Source organism: Manduca sexta, chromosome 11, assembly GCF_014839805.1.
Source record: "Manduca sexta isolate Smith_Timp_Sample1 chromosome 11, JHU_Msex_v1.0, whole genome shotgun sequence".
NCBI lineage: Eukaryota > Metazoa > Arthropoda > Insecta > Lepidoptera > Sphingidae > Manduca > Manduca sexta.
In genome coordinates, this window is record NC_051125.1 from 8,533,056 (window position 1) to 8,555,221 (window position 22,166).

The 22,166-nt window shown below is 34.0% G+C and overlaps 1 protein-coding gene across 1 annotated transcript in view; it reads right to left on the reverse strand.

The window, feature by feature from the left end:
* Nucleotides 1–18,096, reverse strand: part of LOC115452698 (G-protein coupled receptor moody) — a 43,385-nt gene extending 25,289 nt beyond the window's left edge. The window contains exon 1 of the mRNA XM_037437513.1: nt 18,044–18,096. The gene's annotated coding sequence lies outside the window, so the exon portion shown is untranslated. The remainder of the gene's footprint in view (nt 1–18,043) is intronic.
* Nucleotides 18,097–22,166: the final 4,070 nt, after the last annotated feature.

Here is a 22,166-nt window from a genome sequence, read left to right on the forward strand (position 1 = left end):
CCCATTTCGAAGTTTCGATAGAATAAGTTAATTTCTCTTGCGGTAAGTATATCTGAATTGAACACAGTGAAGTTGAAATTTCAAATTTAAGTACAAAAAACAATAATAATATCAGCCCTGTATTATATACTTGCCCATTGCTGAGCACGGGCCTCCTCTACTACTGAGAGGGATTAGGCCTTAGTCCACCACGCTGGCCTAGTGCGGATTGGTAGACTTCACACACCTCCGAAATTCCTATAGAGAACTTCTCGGATGTACAGGTTTCCTCACGATGTTTTCCTTCACCGTTAAAGCGAACGATAAATTCACAAAGAATACACACATGATTTTTTTAGCAAAGTCAGAGGTGTGTGCCCTTGGGATTTGAACCTGCGGACAGTCGTCTTGGCAGACCGTTCCACACCCAACTAGGCTATCGCCGCACGCCACAAAAAACAATAGTAGGTATCTATTATTTGCAATTTATAAAAAAAATAAAAAAGTTTTAATTTTTTATTTTAGGAGCCAAATAAAAAAGAATTGGGTTTTAAATAATTGTTGAATAAAAATTTCTAAAATATAAAATACTATTCGTGATTGTTCAGTATTCGCGTCGTTGTCAATATATTTTTTTATGAATGTAAAATTATTTTAATTTTTTTACTATTTTCAATGTTAAAACAAATAAAAATTCACATTGTTATGTAAATAGAAAAGCCAACTTTTTAAATTGGGAAAGCTAAAACTTAAACATTCCGCTTCGCTTGTTGATGGTTAACATCTCATTAATCTTTAAAGCCTCTTGCCTAGAATTATCTATGTATGTTTACTTTTAGGTAAACTATTGAAATCGATAAACAATCCCTACATCTAACTTATAACTTATTCCGAAAAACCCATCGAATAAATCTGTAAGCATGAAATATATTCATATTGGTACAATTCTATCGATTCATAGACCTAAAAAAGACAATAGGCGTCTTTCAATTATACTACTTAATAAATAAAATAAAATGCTTTATTCATTACGTAGGCGGACATAGTTGCACATTTATTAGTTAAATAAAGTCGCTTATATAACTAAACACATTTTTATATTTTCATGTAGGTACTTAAACGACATAAAATTTTATTTTGGTCATATAAAATAGAATATCTAATATTATTGCCGAAGTGTTATATTCAACAGAAAGCATACGGTAAATAATAAATGTGGATAGCAGAGGCGAAGAGTGAAATTTTTCAAAAGATAATCCGAGGCAAACAAACGTTCTTTAGTTAATATATCGCGGGCAGTTTAACAGAAAACAAAAACTAAGACCAACGTAAATAAACCTAAAAGCCGGTAGGAACCGGGTTGTATGAATGCTTCTCCACTGGTGGATAGATCGTGTCACGCGTCGGTTCGCAGTTCTTAGTGCAATAACTGATGCTAATTCTGTCTCCTCCGGTAATAGATTCAATTGTTAGGAGTTACGTCGCTTGTTGTGATTGATTTAGAACGATCTGAGTGGGACAGTTTTTTTTATTCGGGGCAAAGTACAGACTATACTGGACCTGCTTGGAAACAATTCTAATTATCTTAGATACTTATTATAATGCGAACGTTTGTTTGTTAGAAAAGTTGTAAAGGCGGAAATTGTTGAATTGCATGGAAATGGCACAATTAGTAAAATCCTGGCAGCATATAGACTATTTTTTAGTTTTTCAAAACGCGAGCAAAAATTATTTACACAATGATTTCTTATATTTACGCGAATGTTAGACATTGAAAATAAACTAATTTTGCCTAGGATGATTCGCGAGGCTATTGAAATTAAAAAACATCCTAATTTCAATAGGGAAGATGGTTGGAAGCTTGCACAAGCATGGGATCCAGTTCTACATTTAATTAAATCGGAACCCAAAAGACCGGCTGCCAGACTTCAAGAAACTGTGAGCTCATTCTGCGTAGATCGGACCACAAACAGCTAAAAATTTTAAAAAAGTTGTATAATTGTAAAATGTAGGTAGATATTGTAACTTTGACTTTACGGATGAACAACACCTCAGTCCCCCCCGTGACCATGAAGGCTGCAGTCTTCGAAACGTCGGGAGAAAATAAAACACTAATTACCGCGATAGAATCCGAAAATTAGTTTAATTTCAATTATTTACACATTTATATTCCCAAGTAACAGTCGCTGGACCTCATTTGGTGTTCTCCATAGCGCCGATTTTCAACCATTTCTGGCCCCCTTGGTTTATAAAAGCAGTTATTTTATGATACCACACCACTTAATGATCATACAAAAAGCCATCCTAACAGTCCATAATACCAAAATTTTAATTATTTTCGAAAGGAATTAAGGAGTATTTCCTCATTAAGTAAACCACAAGAAACAATATTTAAAAATCCGTAGTTTACGCTGGCATTATTACGCAATTGGGAGTCGTGTACGTAAGTGTGAGACATGAGGAAACTCTTGTGGAAATAATCCGCAGAGAAAAATATGTTTTTGTTGTAGCGTATTTCATTCATGCAATAATAAAATCTTAGGTTGACAAATATAAGACCCAAATTGTAATCTAGGTGTTATAAATTTCGTAGTCCGTGGATAAAATATTCTTTTAACTTCACATTAATTTTATTTTAAAGATGTTTTTGCGATTATTATAATCTATAATTTATCTGTAATTCGTGTGAGGTTTGAGATTAACTATGTATATATTCAGCAATACAGATTATCCTGACAATAAATTAAATATTATCCATATTAAATGTCTCGGTGGTGCAGTTGTATTATAGTACAGCTGCCGTGTTGAGGTGTCGGGTTCGATCCCCACGTCGGGCAAAGTGATGTTGGTATTTTCTACTAAGTATTCAGCCTGGTATCGGTAATTTGTACCGGATATGACACATTGTCCCATATCACATCATGGGATTATCATCATACTTGTATACAGTCCCACTGCTGGACACGGGCCTTCTCTGAATGAGTGTATAACAACGGAATATTAAATTAAATAAAAAACAGTCCCTGCACTTAAAACATTCAAAATGGACACTCCAACTTAGGATAGAATACGAATTACAATTTAAATATCTCCTTAAAACATATAATGTCTACTTCAAATAAAGTTCGGTACAACACTAAGAGGTCCTAGCACCTCTCAAAACTACATAACAGTTATCCAGCTGAGCTGCAAACGATAGAGTGCTGGTATAAATCATATAAATGTTGCCTCTCTACAGATTTTCGCATTATAACCCTCTTGACCGAGATCCTCGTAAACCTAATAGTCAACCGTAGTCTTGACTTCAGATAACCTCATTAGTGTTCTATTCGTATTGAAAAGTTCGCGAACGTTCGAGAATGATTGTGCGCAAAAGGTTCAAATTCGCAAAATTTTCTATGTATTTTTTGTCAATTGTCGCTTGATGTTCGAAACGGAACCTAAAAATCTAAGCCTGTTGGTATATATTACAGTGTCCACTATATTTGTAATCCCAAATCATATGCCATCGACTTTTCTAATTTGCAATTTATTACTATTTTCCATCCGACCTTCATTGACCCCCAATATAAATAGATAAAGATCTATGTAATTCAGATTTATTACACCCCATCCATCACAAATCTCATAAACCATTACTATCTTTCTTCACAGTCGGGTAATGACGTAAGATACAAGTTGTTTTGTTACCAGTCTTCTAGTTGTTTCATAAGTTCTCGAATGTTTACGATTTCGTGTAGCCTTAGGCATTGTTACGTCTAACTAATAACGGTAAGTTGAAACTTTACCGTCCAATCAACAAAGTGATGTGATCGCGGTGGAATAAAATTGAGTCTTTTCTTGAATATTTTCCTATTCTCTTATGGTATAGGGAAAAAATTGTAGATTCAAGATTGGTATTGAGTAGACAGAATCTCTCTTTACCCGATCCAGGGATCAAACCAGAGGTCTCAGCACGGCAGGCATATCGCAGTACAACGCCACAGAAACAGTCAATAATATTATGACTTAAGTTTAAATATAAAACGGAGCGTGAAGAAGCAATTACGTAGGCCGGCATATCTGTGCCGACGGGGAAGTTAATCTCATCCCAGTCGACATGTTTCTGGGTATCTCTTCACTAACCATGAGTGGGTATCCTCTATGCCATGCTTTCGAATAAAACTATGCTATCATCCAAATTCATTCACTAGTTTGAATGTGTCTTTCCAACAAATATCGAAACGTCTTCACAAATTTTAACATTAATTAATAGAATAAAACAATGGTATGATTGAGCAAGCTAGCGGTAAAAATCCCATGTTTCTTCATTTGTTAATATATTATTCATTTTTGCTATTAGTCAATGTTGACTATTTTCAATGAATGCTGTAGTAAAGTTATAACCAATGTAGCACATACAGGTAAAATGTATCCAAACTGTGGTTTTCCTTGCAACTTTTTCCTTAACTATCATACTGTGCCAGAAAAAATATAGACCTAAGTATATTGAATTATATTATTATGAAATGGAATAGAATTATAATAATAATTTATTATGTAGTACCTCGCTGTTGGATACGTGCCCCCTCTACTACTGAAAGAATTTAAGCTGCAATCCACTACGCTAATCTAGTGCGGGTAGACTTCACGTACTTTCGATATTCTTGTAGAGAATTTCTCAGGTATATAAGGTTACCTGATGCTATTTTCCTTCTACATTAAAACAAGCGATAATTTACAAACAATACATACATTACTTAAAAAGTCAGAAGTGCCCTTGGGTTTTGAATCGGCGGACATTCGTCTCGGCAGTTCTCTTCACTCCCAATTAGGAAATTAAATAAACTAAACTAACTTGAATCAAACGAATATCACAAAAACATGGATATGTTGAACGAAAAATATTTACTATACGTAGTGAAAGTAGATTTGCCGTGTGCGAGGCAGTGGTAACCAAAAAAATAAATTGTTTTATTGGTAACGCAGCTTTATTATTTAATGAAATTTAAATAATTATTAGCGACATCTATGATTAATATTTAATACTATAAAATATCAGCCAAGCCAAGCAACAAGCCTCAGGGCTAAGTTTTAAGTCATAGGATAAAAGTTATCTGTTAACTAAATTATAACCTTACTAAATATGAAACTAAAAGAATTAAACCACTGTATTCCATTAAAGTTTACATTGTAGCCAGTGTAACTACTGGACATAATGAGACTTAACATCTCATGTCTCAGGATGGTGAGCACAGTGGAATACCAAACAATACTTTGTAATGTCAGATGTAAGATGGTGTGTCTACTGTTGATGGGCATATCGCTTACCATCAGGCGAACGGCAAGCACGCCTCGTCAAAGTATTAAAAAAGTGTAAATTTTTATTCACGATGTATTTCTCTATAAGTAAGTATTATCTGATGATTTAAAAATCAACCGTCAATCGAAAATATGCCTGTAACAAATTTTCCAATTAAGTTCTGTCCTAATAAAGCGTGCAAACAATTTCCCCACTAATTGCTATCATGTGAATCGATCGTATCGGGTGATATTAAAGGAAATGATCGGAATACGCGGAAAATTTACATTATCGCTCTAATGGCCACGTTATACTTTTGATAATGAGTCGTTTTCATGCTAAGCTTTAGATATGGATTTCAATATGTTACGCAAGATGATGCACTTGCGTTACTTAAGTGCTCATATACATATATTTATTTTAAACTAGCTGACCAGACAGATGTTGTCCCGTCTTACTATGAATTTGCAGCGCGCATTATGTCAATCGCTGACAGTTATTTCAAACAATTTACAGTTATATAAAATTGATATTTTCGTTAAGTTTTCTTAAATTTTCTAATTTTCCGCGCAATTTTTTAAATTTTTTCTTTCATAAGAACCTTCTCCTGACAATAACAAACACAACAAAACAAAAAAAATAGTGAAATCGGCCCAGCCGTTCACGCGTGATGGCGTGACCAAGGGAAATAGGGATTCATTTTTATATATACAGATAGATGCTACTTACTTCTATGAAAGTGTTACTTTTGCTTATGTATATTTAGGTTTTGAATGTTACTTTAATAATGTAGTGTTTCTTTACAATATTTGTTAATACTTACCAACGTCTGCTAGACTTGTTTTGCTTTATTTGTTGAAAAAATATGCTTTGAGTGCAATTTGTTGTGCAAACTTTGTATGAAGCGCTGACGTGTTTGCTTATTTGAATAATATTGGTATTCAATTATTTCAATAATTGTGGTAGGTCTTTCATATGTGAGAGTCCGCCTGGGTAGGTACTAACGCAATAGGTATTTCTGCCGCCAAGCAGGAGTGTGTAGTCATTGTTGTGTTCCAGTTTGAAGGACATTGTAGCCAGTGTAACTACTGGACATAATAAAACTTAACATCTCATGTGTCAGGATGGCGAGCGCAGTGGAATACCAAACAATACTTTGTAATTCAGGGTGTTGGATGGTGAATTTACTATTTATGGGCGGTCGTATCGCTGCAGGCGAACGGCAAGCTCGTCTCCTCCTTCAAAGTAATAAAAATATAATAATATTATATACATATATTATTTGAACAGTTTTGATGATATTTTCTGTACGTAGAAATATTTTTATTAATTAAATGCGCATAGTTCAAAGGTATATTTTGTATAAGAGCTAATAGCCAGTACTAAAGGGCTTCCAAGCAATTTTCCCGTATTAGCGTGCTATCAAATGAACAGATACCTAGCAAATGACTTTGAATCAAGTCTACAGTAAAATGTATCTATAATTGCGAATTGATATGAAATAGTAATCGGGCAGCCATTCTATTTAGAAGAAAAAAAACATATGTAAAACGTTGAGTAAGGCGCCGTTATATAAATTAAATTTAATTTCCTCCAAATGATAATAGATGGCGCTGCTTAGCTCATATAAAACATTAAAGGCCTGTTTAACATCTGAGTAAATGGTTACTCGTCATATAAATGTTTAAGCGGATAACTTACAACAATCATTATAATCTATACTCCCAAATGAATGGTTTTTAAACGAGTACTATCAAAATAGCCATGTAATACGATAAATGTCAAATAGAATTTACTTAGAACTTGTGAAGGCCCTTATAATAATAACATTCTCTTGTAATTCCATAACCTTAATAGTGTCCGTGTTCCCTCATAAAACAAATAAGGACATCTCCCATCAAAATATAAAGGGAAGTGTTTTTATGATAACACGCCTAAGCCAAAGCTATCGTTGGAAGTTTCATTAATGTTTTGGTCAAAGGACCTACTTACAAGCCACTGGGACAAGGACACGCCCCCGATTTTAGCAATTTTAAAAGAAACGCAGCATTCAAAATCAGATTAAGGCCAATGCCGAACTTGGTCAAACATTTGATGAATTAAAACACTTCCAATTTACTTTTACGAAGATAACCTTTCGCCGTATTGCTTTTTTGGGTCAATTAATTTTTATTGAGTCGGGAGCGGGCTATATTTCTTGTTAAATTATAAAAGTTGTGAAAATTGCCGTCAATTGGGTCGGAATTCGCCTAGCAACCTTTTCAGGTCTTAAAGTGAGACTAATCGGATTCAACAGGGATGCGGAGCGTTTTCATTGGATTATATTTAGAACAGAAAAGAACACGGAATTAAAACAGACACCAGATAGTATAAACGCATTTGATGCCATTAATTAACAAACTCAGACTTTATTGTTAGATTCAAGATTGAACCCAGATCTTAACATCATGGTTCATATGCCAGTGCCACTGAATCAGCCAGAGGCGGCATGGTTGCTACCTGGAATAGAACATAATACTATATTTGCGTTAAAGAAAAACTATAGATCTTTATCTAGTTAAAATAAAAATCAAAAAGCAACTGTCGTGCTAACTCAATTTTATTTTAATTACCCCGAATAATGTTCTACACTGCTCTTTTAATGTACTCGGAAAATTTCTACACCGGTATAACGATAATATATAAAAGATTATTTTGTTATACGGCGCATTTTATGGGAATTTTACAGCATCCTCTAAAATACTCTTTGAAAAGCTGCTATCGGGAAGCATAAAATACGTGCCAATATAATGGAATTCTTAAATACTTCATTGCATAAATAACTGTATTTCAGTTTACGTATGCGCATCTTCATTCATGTTTGCTGTGTTTTTTTAAATATAGGTATTCATAGCGATTTGTAGTTTTTCGATGCATTTATAAATGCCGTGGTTATGTAAAGAGTCGACTGTTGAAGCGATTTATTTTTATAGTTGTAGACAATTCAATATTTAAATTAGGTGAAAGACGCATTTTAATAAAGCTGTCAAATAGAAATTCTTATCTATTATTAGCCCCTGCTAGAAACATAGCTCTATAACTTGCAATGGAAGACGCTTCTTCACAAATGCCGCGATTCATGCTCTCTTTAAATACGGTACGTAAATAAATTAATATGCACTACCTCTACGTAAACCGTATGTAACAAGCATGCTCGTTACCAGTTAATTGACTGGTTATTCAAATTTTGCGAGGTATTAAAGAGGATCGCCTTTCAGCATACCAATTGTCTGCTTGTTATTCGGTAATTTCGTTTAATAGCTATCTGAGAAATGCTAACTATAGATACTGTGTTTGGTAGAGACGTAGAGTTTTAGTTCAAGAGTTTGAAATTAGAGGTAGTGGGGTCGGTTTTTAATTAAAGATTATTTATTGCATGGTTAAGCTGCAGGAATCTTGTATAATGAATCAAGATCTGGATAGTATAATATGCATGAGGCATCTATTGAATTTAATATAGAGTCAAATAAACTAATTATTTCGAATTCATAACAGGCATAATCATAGATATCAAGTCAAGATAACCAGAGTTGGAAACATGAAACACATGAGAGTACCCATACTTTGTTTTTGTTTGGGGCACTTTATTTGCTTTAGTTTCGTGTGGGTTTGGCCTGAAGATGATTAATGCCTCTGACCTATGACTGAGCATTTTCGATGAATGAAAGTTGCCCTGTACATACAAACATGATGTGATTAACCTATTTATATTTATGGTCGAGCTGGGATGTCCGCAGGTTCAAATCCCAAGGGCACACGTCTCTAACTTCTACAATGATGTTTGTATTCTTCGTGAATTATCGCTTGCTTTTGGTGCAGGAAAACATCGTCAGGAAACCTGCATACCCGAGAAGTTCTCAATAGGAATTTTCAGTGTGTTTGAAGTCTATCAATCCGTACTAGGCAAGCATGGTGGACTAAGGCCCAATCCCTCTCAGTAGTAGACGAGGTCCTTGGCCAGTAGTGGGACAATACAGGGCTGATATTATTATTATATATGTTTATGGTCTAAGTCTATGCCCATTTTTTTTGTTTCCACATATATTTTGTCATAGTAGTAATAGTTAAGTGATAAGATCTAATTTACATACTCAAGAATTTCAAGTCTTCGGGGCTTCTTCGCAAAAACAGGATCAACTTCAGTTTTTTGCTAAAAATAAATATTAAAAAACATCAAAAACTCAGCTAACCGCGGCTCAAAGTAATATAATACCCTCTCTCAGTTTCAAAACTTTCTATTTTCACACACAACTCAATACAAAACTATGCAGGTATTTTTAAAGTGTCACAAGTCATAATCTTCACTGACCTTACATCCGACGTGACCTTAAATATAAATAGATATTAGATGAAAGTCGGAAAACGGATGCAGAACATTTAACACGACGCTGCGTTCACTGGGTAAATGGGTTAAAGTGACCATTTTACGAGTTCGATATAAATCTAGTTATTTGCTGGTGGTCTGACTGACAATAATCGGTTGGGATTGGGTTCAATTTCTAGATCTAATTACTTTTCTTTTAAAAGATATCAAAGCATTTAGAAGTGTTAATACGTGGAGTAAAAAATAATATAGGTGTATCGAAACAAAGATTGTACTATAGCCTTATCTGGAATGGAAGACTGAAGTGATGAATGTTCACAGGTTCGGAACCTTTGACACAAACTTTGGATTTTGAAGTTACGTGTGTATTGTTTATCAATTATCGTATCATGTCAAATTATTCTTTTTTTTTGTTTAAAAACAGTATTCTTAAGATATAATGAGTAGTAGTAGAAGTAGTAGTAGTTTTACCAAACTTTTTTCAAATGTTCAAAAAAAATCGTGTTATTTTTTACACAGTGAGAATATTTTTACAAAGATTGTTGTGTTGTGTTTTAACAGTTGGGGTGTTGGAGGGGAGCGAGATCCGCTTTTTGATACATAGCTCGCCCTCCTTTTGAGGAGTAGTTTGCTATATTTCGCATACTTTTGTAATCAATGTTGAAATTCTGGTCATTCACAGTAGGAGTTACGTACAGATGTGTAATATGTATGGGACGGTTGTGTAATATGTTGGGTTAATAACATTCTGCCAGAATGCGGAAAAGGGTCCTTTATTTTACGCAATAGTCTTTTATACTTAGAATAAATGTTTGACTTTCTTTTCCCGGTGAGATAAACTTTATTTTACCTTAGATTTTCATTTACTTCACAAGAAATTCACGTGAAGTATTACAGGTTATGATAAACGAACATCTCATGTTTTTGTGGCAAAATTACACGATATTTCTTTACCTTCTGGCAATATTAACTATGACTGTCATTACGCAGTCGAAACTAATTCGAGGTCGCACATCAATCATAGCAATATTTACTTGCAGACTAATAAAAAATATTGTGAACATCTGCGAAATTTTATAGGTTGTCTATTTTTGGCCCAACCTATTTACTTAAGCCCGTTAATTAAGAACGGCGTATTTAAAAACGTAGATACATTTAATTTCTGATACATTTTGAACTAGAGCGGTCGTTGGCACGGACGCTGTCAGTGGGATAGGCGACCGGTGATATATTGGGCCGCTTTGGGTAACGCGATAATGCTCACGAAATACACGCGATTAGATTACTGATGTAACTGATTTGACTGAATATTTTATGTCCCTGTTTTGTTAATTTCAGCCTTATTGTATGAAGTATTATGTTCATTTTACAGCAGTTTGAGAGTTACGGATGTCGGACATTTCACGTTTAAAAAACACACACATCACTCATTTATCCCCGAAGGGGTGTGCAGAGGCGCAACCAGGGCACCCACTTTTCGTCGAATGTGTTCCGTCCCATGATGTGATAGGGGGCGAGCCTATCGCCATAATGGGCACAAATTCTAGACTTTGGGCTGAAACTGAGCAGAAAATCCCAAATATCACTTTGCCCGTGCCGAGATTCGAGCCCGTGACCACAGAGCGCTGCCCTACCGGGCGTGCAGTACAACTACGCCACCGAGGCAATCTTATATGTTAGACCGTTATTTTAGGTTTAAGTTCGATTTAAATTGTATTTAAGTTATTAAAATTTCATATTGGCTGCTTTTGTAGCGAAGCGGGTAAGTTGCTGGCTGTAAAATAAGACAATGGATTCAGCAACTAAATGTTTGAACGATACGCTAATATTTGAAAGCGTAAACATTTTTGGACATCCATCCGCAATTTCCCTATAATGTAGGTCATGGCTGTTTTTTAACGCTGATTGCTTGCCATCAGTTTACGCACATGTTATGCTGACGACAAAATATGACCTAAATCTGACATCTTCAGTTAATTTTGTGAAAAAAATTTTTTTTTATTAATTTCCGCACATCCGCCTCTTCGTAAGGTTTGGTATAGGGTTTCTATATGAAGAGCAATTAGTATCGACTGCCGTGTGGTACATTATTGCTGTGGTAGGTCACGATAAATTGGTCATGGTAGAGTTACTTGTCGCTTTATTGTACCTAATTTTGCTAAGAGTGGTAAAGTTTAGTCACTCTTAGTCTAATAGCAGTATTCTTTTTATCAAGAAGGTATGGAAAAGTGTACTTCCAAGGAATAAGACGAACGATAAGTATAATGTAGTCCGTATCGACATTTTTGACTAAACTCCCAGGTTTTAAAGGGAAAAAAAACGGCATCCCATGTTATTATAATATCTTGTCAATAGTACAAAATGCGAAAGTTTGTAAAAAAGTTTGCATGTTTGATAGAAGAAAAAACTGAACGTATTTGGATGAAATTTGGCATACAGATAGACAATGTCCTGGATTAATGTATAGGCCTTTTATTCTATTAATTTGCTCGGAGGCTCCGCTGTCTTGCGTGAGCGGTACGACACGGCTCTAGGTTCTGGATATGAATCCCGGGTCGGTAAAAATAATATTTCAGTTTTACTACTAAATTTTAGCCCAAAGTCTAGAATTTCTCGATCGTATCTTGCTCAATATAGCGATAGGTTCGCCACTATCACAACATTGACCGGTACACAGTTGGCGAAAAGTCGGTGCCCTGGTTGTACTTCTGAATGCTCCTTTGAGGATAAAGGTGGAATATATGTTTGTATTTTTTCAATAGATGGCGCTGGAGTCGTACGACTTTTAAGAAACTTTTGTAGTGGAAAAGGCTATTCCTGCGGTCGAAGTCTCGAGCAACTATTTACGTATAATGTTAAAACAAAAAATAGCTAACGATGTGTCAAATTTAATTTAAATGTAATTGAATTTGTACTCTACAAGGGGTTTGACACCTTGTATATACTCAATTCAGATACAAAATAAATCAGATTATCTTCCAAGAGCTAAACTTTAGATAACTATAATTGAAGCTTCGAAACAATGTAAACAATCCAATTACGCGAAGAATTAAAATTATTTTCGTCCGTTAATGCTTGTGCCATATTTAGGGCATTGCGTATCTTCTATATTTAGCCTTAAATCTCAAAATAGATTGAAGCATAATTTCTTTTGCATTCCGAACAAGCCGTGTTCCCGTAAATTGCTCGAAAACCTTGAAGTAACGCGGCCCAGCTTGGTAAACTAATTGGATCTATTAATACTGAAAACAGGGGAAATTGGACATTAAGTTTCCTGGAAAAATACGATTTTCCAAATATATTCTCATCAAATATAATGGGAAGTTAGAAGTTTTAATGAATAATTAAGAGTGTTCGATCACCTAGATTACTTTTTTTTCGATATCATTTCCTTTTGAGAGTTTCTTCATTTGCATTTAAAGTATCTACTGAAGATATAATATAATGCCTTAATGTATGTATGTATGATACCTAAATGTTTTCATATTGTGACTTAGTAATGCGGGATCTATCCATTTTTATATATAAGATAATTTATTCATTTAATTATCTATAAATAATCCAATCATGTGCTTTTATAAATATTATATTATCTTATATTTTATTTTTATTTTGTGGATTTTATTATGTGGATAAATAATTACCATTAGAATTACATAATATGTAATTGGGTTTGTTATTTTTGTATTACTTATAAAACAAAAAAAACAAGAACATTAATTGGTTTCGAAAAAACTAAAAAATAATAGCCGTTTCCTAATCATTGAATAATAAAAATACATTAGAATATTATTTAATAAATAGGTGAAATATTGAAAAGAAGTTGTAGAAATGCATTAAACTATAACAAATAATAATTTCTATAACTATCTAAAAAAAGATTTTTCCACAAGAATTACATAAAAGGAGTAGTTTTGGCGTAACTTATCTTTTGTACGTTTTCATTATTTTGTGAAATGTTTACGGGTCCTCGAATAATTATTTATAACTCACAAAACAGAATTGAATCGAAAACGTAGGAATGAGGCCACTGAATACGATTTTTTGTGAAGGTATTTTATCATTATTTATGAATTGGCTATAATGGAATACGAAAATTTTTTGTTTGTTTTTTACACATATATAAAAAAAATTGAAGTGTAATTGATTTCTAAGAAACAGTTTCTCAACTTTCTTACCTTTTTAGTGTTATATAACATATTTGGAGTGGGTTAAAGTCGAAATAGTTGCAATAATTTTGACACAAATATTGTCAGAAAGAAAAAAAAATAAAGATTACATTTGAAAATAGAATATCTAAGGCGTACACAAAACAACACGGTAGTGAGGAACGTTATCAATATATTAATTTTGCAGGCGATCCAAATCGCTTGATGTATCATGTGAAATCTGTCATGTTCGCCGCGGTCGAGCCGGCACGGAGCCAAGAGATACGACTTCCCTGTGCTGTAGGGTTGCCACACATTAAAAGAGTTAATGACCCGAGCCCTGGCGCGAGCCTAATGACTGCTAGATAAGCGAATGCTGACGTTTGAAATTAATTCTTTATATTTTTTTGGTATAAAATCCTGATTTGAGAGTTTTATTCGGTCTGTTATTTAAATACGATTGACCAACATTTCATTTTTTTTTTTATTATCATTATTTCTTATAACTCGTAGAGAGATTTACGGCTAGCCGTTAACAAAAATGCTATACTTAATAATGTTCAGAATTGCAGGACAACGTCCATGAGCACACACTAATTTTTATCCCTTAAAAATTTACAATCGTTAGAGTAATTATTCTGGGAAAGCATAAGACGCGAGAACCCTGAGAGACTAGACTGGCATATACGGTACACACAAACACGAGTAACACCTAGGGTTGGCTATTCAAAACTTTCAGACGAGTTGAATAGCCAACCCTAGGTGCTCTAACTGGTAGCGTATGTTTCACACAAGCGGAGTCGGCGCCGCCCCACATGTTGCTGCGACGTTCTTTTGTTTTTGAACGCACGTCATCTGCCGAACATATTGTGATTCAGTTCCTAATTATGCTGCGTTTCCAATCTGATGTGCCGCCTTTAGAAATGTTTGTTTGTTTGTGGCTATTTGTGTTGTGTCGTTTGGTATGTTATTTTTTTCTGTGTGTTTTAGATAAGTTTAATTTGTGTATGGAATTTTTAATAGATATGTAACTTTAATTTATGTATGGAATTTTAAATTCTAATCTAAAATCTCTGCTTACACACTTCATTAACGCGCGTACCCCATATTTCACTATTTGCCTCAAAGAACACACACAATACATTCCCCGCTGTATTAGTTTAGTTTCAATCGTTTTCCTAGCAATACATCTTGTAGAACTCGGATTCAATTGAATTACCTAGGGCAATCTAGATACAGGTTTCTAGAAAAAGGTTTTATTGCAAGCCGTTTGTTCGTGGGCACTAGGTAAATATCATACGGTCTGGTAAGCAACCGTTTGAGACGGGTGGTGACAGCTTTAAAACCACCTACTAACCTTAATATCTTTTTGTGTTGATGTTCGGTTCAAAGTGGAGCATTTGGAACTTTATTTGTTGTTATTTTAAAGTCGAAGGTCTTTTACGTCTACGGGCCATGTAGGTCTGTTTGCAATTAAGGGCGTTCTAATCGAAAGGCAGTTTTGATAACCGTATAGGTAAATAGTGGATTTTACAGCTATAATTTTTTTTTTATTGTTTGAATGAGAAGACAAGCTTGCCGTTTGCCTGATGGTAAGCGATATGACCGCCCATAAACAGTAAGTATAAACACCATTCAACACCTCGAATTTTATAAAGTAATGTTCGGTATTCCACTACACTCGCCATCCTGAGATATGAGATGTAAGTCTTAATATGTATAACAGCTACACTGGCTACAATGTTCTTTAAACCGGAGCACAACAGTGACTACACACTGTTGCTTGGCGGCAGAAATAGACATTGCGGTGGTACCTACACAGGCGGACTCTTACATATGAGACACCTACCACCAGTAAAAGCTGTCCTTCGATTACAACACCCGTAATTCCAAAAAAACGTAGATGGCCCGTAGACGGAATAAGGCCTCCTGATCTTAGTAGTTTAAAATTTTGCCTTATAATATTTTCAATAAATATTAATGACCAGGTATCCGAATTAATTCAAGAAGGTATATTAATTGGTGTTGGTTATTAGCTGAAATTAATTGGAGATATGTACAGATTATTCCCGAAAATAAACCAATCAAAATATATAATACTATTATGTAGGGGTAATCAAATTTCATTCTGATTGGATCATTTCCGTGATAGATTAGGAACATTGATTGATTTCCGCCGTGTATGTTATTATAATATATTCGTCATGGACAATCATGTCATTGGGATGATAATGTAGAAAATATGGGATTATTTCCTTATGTATTTAAAAAAAAATTAGGTCTTGTTTTACACCTTCTAACTAAATATTATTCGTTACAAATCACATCGTAATCTACGTATTGTTGTAATTTATGAGTACTATCTGTAATCGAATACGGTAACTGTTCAATATTTACTTGAAATTGTAGACAGTGAATCGCGGGAGCTAGCGGCTGACTGATTTGTTAATTGCAAAAACTAACCTACCCTCCAACGTATGAATATTATGCCCATAATACAAAGATCGGTACAAAAACTTGTGATGACAGCCTAATTTTACACACTATAGTGATTTTTGTTCTCTGTCTTAAAATATAATCGTGTCAACAATATCTATCAAGTAGATAGGTATAGGTATCATTTACAGCTTAACCTTTTCACGATAGGTATAAAGATTAATAAACTTAATTGAAACCATTAATATTAAACTACTTTTCGGATTTTATCGCGGTTTTTTATATTTTAGTTTTCTCCCGACGTTTCGAAGACTTTGCAGCCTTCATGGTCACGAGGGGGAGTGAGGTGTAGTTCATCCGTAAAGTCAAAGTTACAATATCTACCTACATTTTACAATTATACAACTTTTTAAATTTTAGCTGTTGGTGGTCCGATCTACGTAGAATTATATAATTGGAACCACTGAGCATTGCCGTCTCTACAGCTTTTACAAGTATTTATTACACACCGGCTAGTTTCACGGAATCAGATGTTCTGGAGATCTTTTTAACTAATAAGTTACCTAAAAAGAATTAATCATTTAATGTTGCGTAAAATCTGATATCTTGACTGGGGTGCTAACAACAAAACAAAAGTAAAGGTACGAATTTTAATATCGTACGTAGTAAATTCTATCCGCCTTATTCAAAAATCATTTTCACTTAGGGTCTACAAGAAAAACAAACAATGAAATTTTTCCTAACGTAACACGGATATGTAGCTAAAAATTGTATTTTATTTCACGCGTCGTTTATATTTTATCATTTTAATGAAAGGAAAACATTTGTATACATAATGTATGATGCGGTCAAATAGATTACATTGAAGTATGGCCGGTCATAAATAATTGATACGGTCGGAAGAGTATTGGCACATCTTTATATTTACTAAAACGTGTAGACATGTCGCGACGTTGGGTTTAAAAGCAAATGCTTACTTGTGGAATATTAAAAATTAGGTCTAGTATTGCTTGGCAGAATCTGTTGCATAATAAGCACCTATTTATTTACTTTGTATAATGTTTTTATTAAATTAAGAATCCTTCTAAGTTTGAAAGTATGTATCAATTTGTTTTGATATTATAATGTTCATAAGTTTTCAGCTTTGTTAAATCTATGTGTGGTTTGGAGAATCTGAGATCTTAGTGTATTGACTAATGTTTTGTTGCAATTAAACAGATATATTATTAAGCAAATATAACATAAGTATTTCTAAATAAGCGGCGATAGCCTAGTTGGGTGTAGAACGGACTGCCAAGACGAATTTCCGCAGGTTCAAATCGCAAGGGCACACACCTCTGACTTTTCTAAAAATCATGTGTGTATTCTTTGTGAATTTATCGTTCGCTTTAACGGCAAAGGAAAACATTGTGAGGAAACGTGCACATCTGAGAAGTTCTCTATAGGAATTTCGAAGGTGTCTGAAGTCTACCAATCGGCACTAGGCCAGCGTGGTGGACTAAGGCCTAATCCCTCTCAGTAGTAGTGGAGGCCCGTGCTCAGCAGTGGGCAAGTATATAATACAGGGCTGATATTATTATTTTATATTTCTGAATGTAAAACGGCATGTAAGGGCTCTTGTTTGTGGAGCTATACCCTTTTGTGTCCAAGTTTAAACTAATGAATTAAAGGCTCTAAGCAAACAACAAACAAACAATATAAACATCGCCGGTGGTCGCTGGATGAGGAGAGCGGAGGACCGAACAGCGTGGCGCGCTTTAGGGGAGGCCTATGTTCAGCAGTGGACAGCTGTAGGCTGATGATGATGATGATGAAGCAAACAACAGAGTTACTTACCTACAAAAACGGCTTATTCGTATTCCACGATCTCACTGCCTTTTGACAGTATCTGAAAAGATAATAGTAATACCCATTTAATATCAAAACTATTTTTTTTAATTATTACAGTCAACAAAAAAACAAACATATAAAGCTGTATTATTAAATAATGACTATTTAAAGATAATTGAAAAATTAGTTGATTGTATTTTTATTAATAACGTCTCATGAATACGGTATAGTTGACGAAAATAATGATAGAAAATATAAATCACGTATAGCTTAACCAAGAAAATAAAAAACCTGCTTTGGAAGCGCTACTGTAGCTTATTCTTTTTAAAGTTAACGTTGTAAGTACAAAAATAGTTCCGTATTTTATCACATCATGGCGAGGTTTTTATTTTCCTAATTAGATTAATCAAACGATAGAATAAATACCAAAGTCAGTAAGGCAATTCTTACTCAACGAATAAATAAAATCCTTGAAATGGTCACGAAGTTGGCTCCAGTTTCAAAGGAATGAGATGAACAGATAAGCCGCATCGGTGAACGAATGAAAGGAATCTGGAATGCGTGGTCAGCTTAACAAATTAATTAACTAATTACAGTTTAACTGTTTGAATATAATTACGCCAGCGTTAGGGTTCCATGTTCCTATTATATTGTAGGTATACGTCATGTATTATTGATAGCTTGTCTTTGTGTTGTATATATCTGGCTCATTAATGTAAGGTTCTATGTAAAAAAAAATCCACAACTTGAATTATATCACATGATTCTTTGTCCTTTCCAGTAAAAATACATACAGGGTCATATTGACATTGCGTGACTAAATGAAACCACATAGTCGTCTTCACCTTTGCTGACATTGTGCCAAAAATTATCAATTAATATCGAATATAATCACTAAAAATCCTGGTATTAGTTTTCTGTTTTCTTTTTTTTTTATCATTTTTAGTTTAATTCGAATATGGCGTGTGCGTGAGTATATTACTGACTGAAAGTGTGATGTTGTTGCTGCAACGAATTCTCTAAGAGTAGTAGTAGTGGTATTAAGGCGCGTAATAATAAATTACTTTTTATTCATATTTATTTTGTTCGATACTTGGACTTTTTTATTTTGCATTTTCGGCTCAAGTAACTTATTATAAAGTTTTATTTTCAAGTAGATAAGTATGTTATTTCATTTAGTAACGCAATGTCAAAATGACCCTGTATAATGTCGAAAGATGAATAAAGGGGGAACCATGAATTATGTTACTTTCATATCTAAATTTAATATTTCCAAAATATAAATAAGAATTAATATATATGACTGTAAAAGCGAGCCAGCGACATATGAACATATTGTAAAAAATAGTAGTTTATTGAACAAAGATATGATGTGTATGACTTGAAACATTATAATAAATAGGTTGTCATACTACCGCCTATTACTAGAATACTTGTATCACATAATTAATGATGTTTTACCATTGTCCACATCTGTGACAAAGCACAAATGAAATAAAAGCACTTATTATTTTTTCTAGGAAACTACGTACAAGTATATTATATTAAGGAGGAAATATGAGTTTTGTACGCGATCTTTATGGCTGTTTCATCATAGTCAGAGTAAGTACTTAAAGTTAAAATGAGTTCTGAGAAATTTGTTCCGATGAAGAAAAAGTAATTGTTCAAAAAAAAAATTACGAATAATAACATGAAACTATTATTTTAAGATTGAATTGTATAATTTTAAACTGTATCTCTGATGTGATCAAACATTGTTGTTTTATTTCTAACGGAATCTAACTTCACAATGTAAGTGCACATGCGGCAACTTTACTCTTATGTAGGCTTATTCTCTATGTTAGCGTTAATACTTTTTACTCATGATTTCTTTTTCATTGACCTGTTGATGTTTAACGTCCGGCCTATGAAAAACAATCAAATTATTTTAATCATAGCTTCTTCAAGTAACAGCGCGATTTCAAAAAGTGGGATATTTAAACCAGAAGTACCCTAATGATATTTATTTCAACAATTGGTATCTTATAAAGAATAACGCAGGTTTGTTTTTGAGGTTCAGCTCTTTTGCCAATCCAAAAAACGTGGATTCCAAAATACTGTTTGATCGTCCAACTTTCTCAACTACCAAAACACAGTTCATGCAAATATCCCAACTTCAGAATTTGAATGTATGAAAAATACAAGTTTTACGCCGAAACGGGCTATTTTTGTCCAAGTTTGTCCTCATTTTGGTACAATTTTTTTTCGATGAAGCTGAAGTGTGTCCCGGCCTTGAGTAATTTATTATTTTGGTATCGAGCTTTGTTACGCCATTGCCAATTGTGTCTTTATTGTTTGTAATAGAGTATAATTTAATTTGCATTATTTTTAATTAAATTTCCATTGCATTAAGACAATGTGATGAATGAATGTAGTAGCGGCGCAATTTTTATTGTCCATATATTTGCATATTTTTTTTCTTTTCTTATCATTATAGGTACTCCACTAACGGATCAGCGCAACAAACTTTATTAAACTTATTCTAGAAACGATTTAGCTTAGATTTAATGACTCATTGGCGAAGATCAATCCTCTTTAGATAAAATACACTAAAAAACAAATACCATCAAATACATTTTATTTTGTTTCTCCAACATCAGGCAACGGAAGTATCGCAACTTTATCATCTAAATCGCACACTGTTTTACTGAGTTGCCTATATTGCGTTCCATTTCTTTTGTAGCTTCCCCGCTGCTGTCAGTTCCGTTCTATCTACCATCCACTTTGTTCGGCTTATAATTTATCTTGAGAGATAACATCCGACATTATTCCCATGTAGCTAAACACCGAACTTTTTGCAGGAGGCGGGTTAATGAGAATACTTGCAATGCGAAAGCAATCGTATTTGTGTTACTAACTTTTAATTAGGAATGGGTGGGACGGTGAGGATTTTGAAATCAATTATGAGTTTTGTTTAATGTGTACTAGTTATGTAATGGTTTGTCACGCGTTTATTTTTGCCTGAATATGAGGGATTTATTGGTAAATTGCTTTTTAAAAATACACAGTAGAAATATGGTGGACTTTCAAACAATTTTAGGCCTATGACATTTCAAGAGTGTATACATTTCTTTATATAAGGAAATAATTCTTAGAATCTATCTAAATTTACTTATTTAACGTGTAACTGTTTTCTGTTCCCTTTGAACAAAATAAAATAAATGTATTTTCAAAACTTATGCCTGATACGGTATCCTCAAACTCTCAAACTTTTCTAAAAAAAAATTCAACTTGGAGTTGTACAATTATAAAAAGAGCGAGGATGCCATAAATAATCGTGATTAGTTACTAGATAAGTAAAGCAGCGCACATTAATGAATTAAGAACTAATTAGGAAGGGAACTAGACAATTCTAACATTCAACTCGTGCCGGCTATTCTATTTCATTAAGTCGTTGCGGTTAAGTAAGATAATTGCTGAAGTTGCCTAAGCTTGTCAGTTGCATAGTAGGGTAGTGTTCTCTCGGTACAAGCCTCACTCAAATTTTATACCATCCAGGGGCCACATGGACTTTGTTATAGCGCTATGGGTCAACGTGGAACTATATGCTTACAGGGTTAGCAATTAGCATACAACTCAAGCGATTTGATGAAAAGCGATTAGTTTAATGATTTTTGAAGTTAGATAGGCCATTTGCTAAAGATCAGAGTGCTACGGGTAGAGTATAACAGCTCCATACCATAGTCTGGGGATCGCGACGCCTAGAGAGTATTTAGTATAGCAAATCATTTATCTTTGGTTACGTACCGTAGTGTGTCAATGTCATTATTAAGGATTGCATTGGGTAGTATTCAGGTTTACTTTTAGTAATAGTAATTCGGGTACTAGGACTCTGTCTCTTGAGGTTTCCGGTACCACGTCTGGGCTGAGTAACTAAAAATCTCTGCGAGTTTTGCGATTAGAAAAACACTTCGTTTACTAGAGATTGGAATTAGTGTTTGATATAATAATATCGTCAACTCTAGAATCACACAGTGTGGCGGGAAAGAGGTTTAGCGAAAAGTGGTTTGCGTTAATTCCACTTTCGCCTCAATATATAAAAGCGTGTCGTATATATCTATGTATGTATATGTACCTTATAAATATAAAA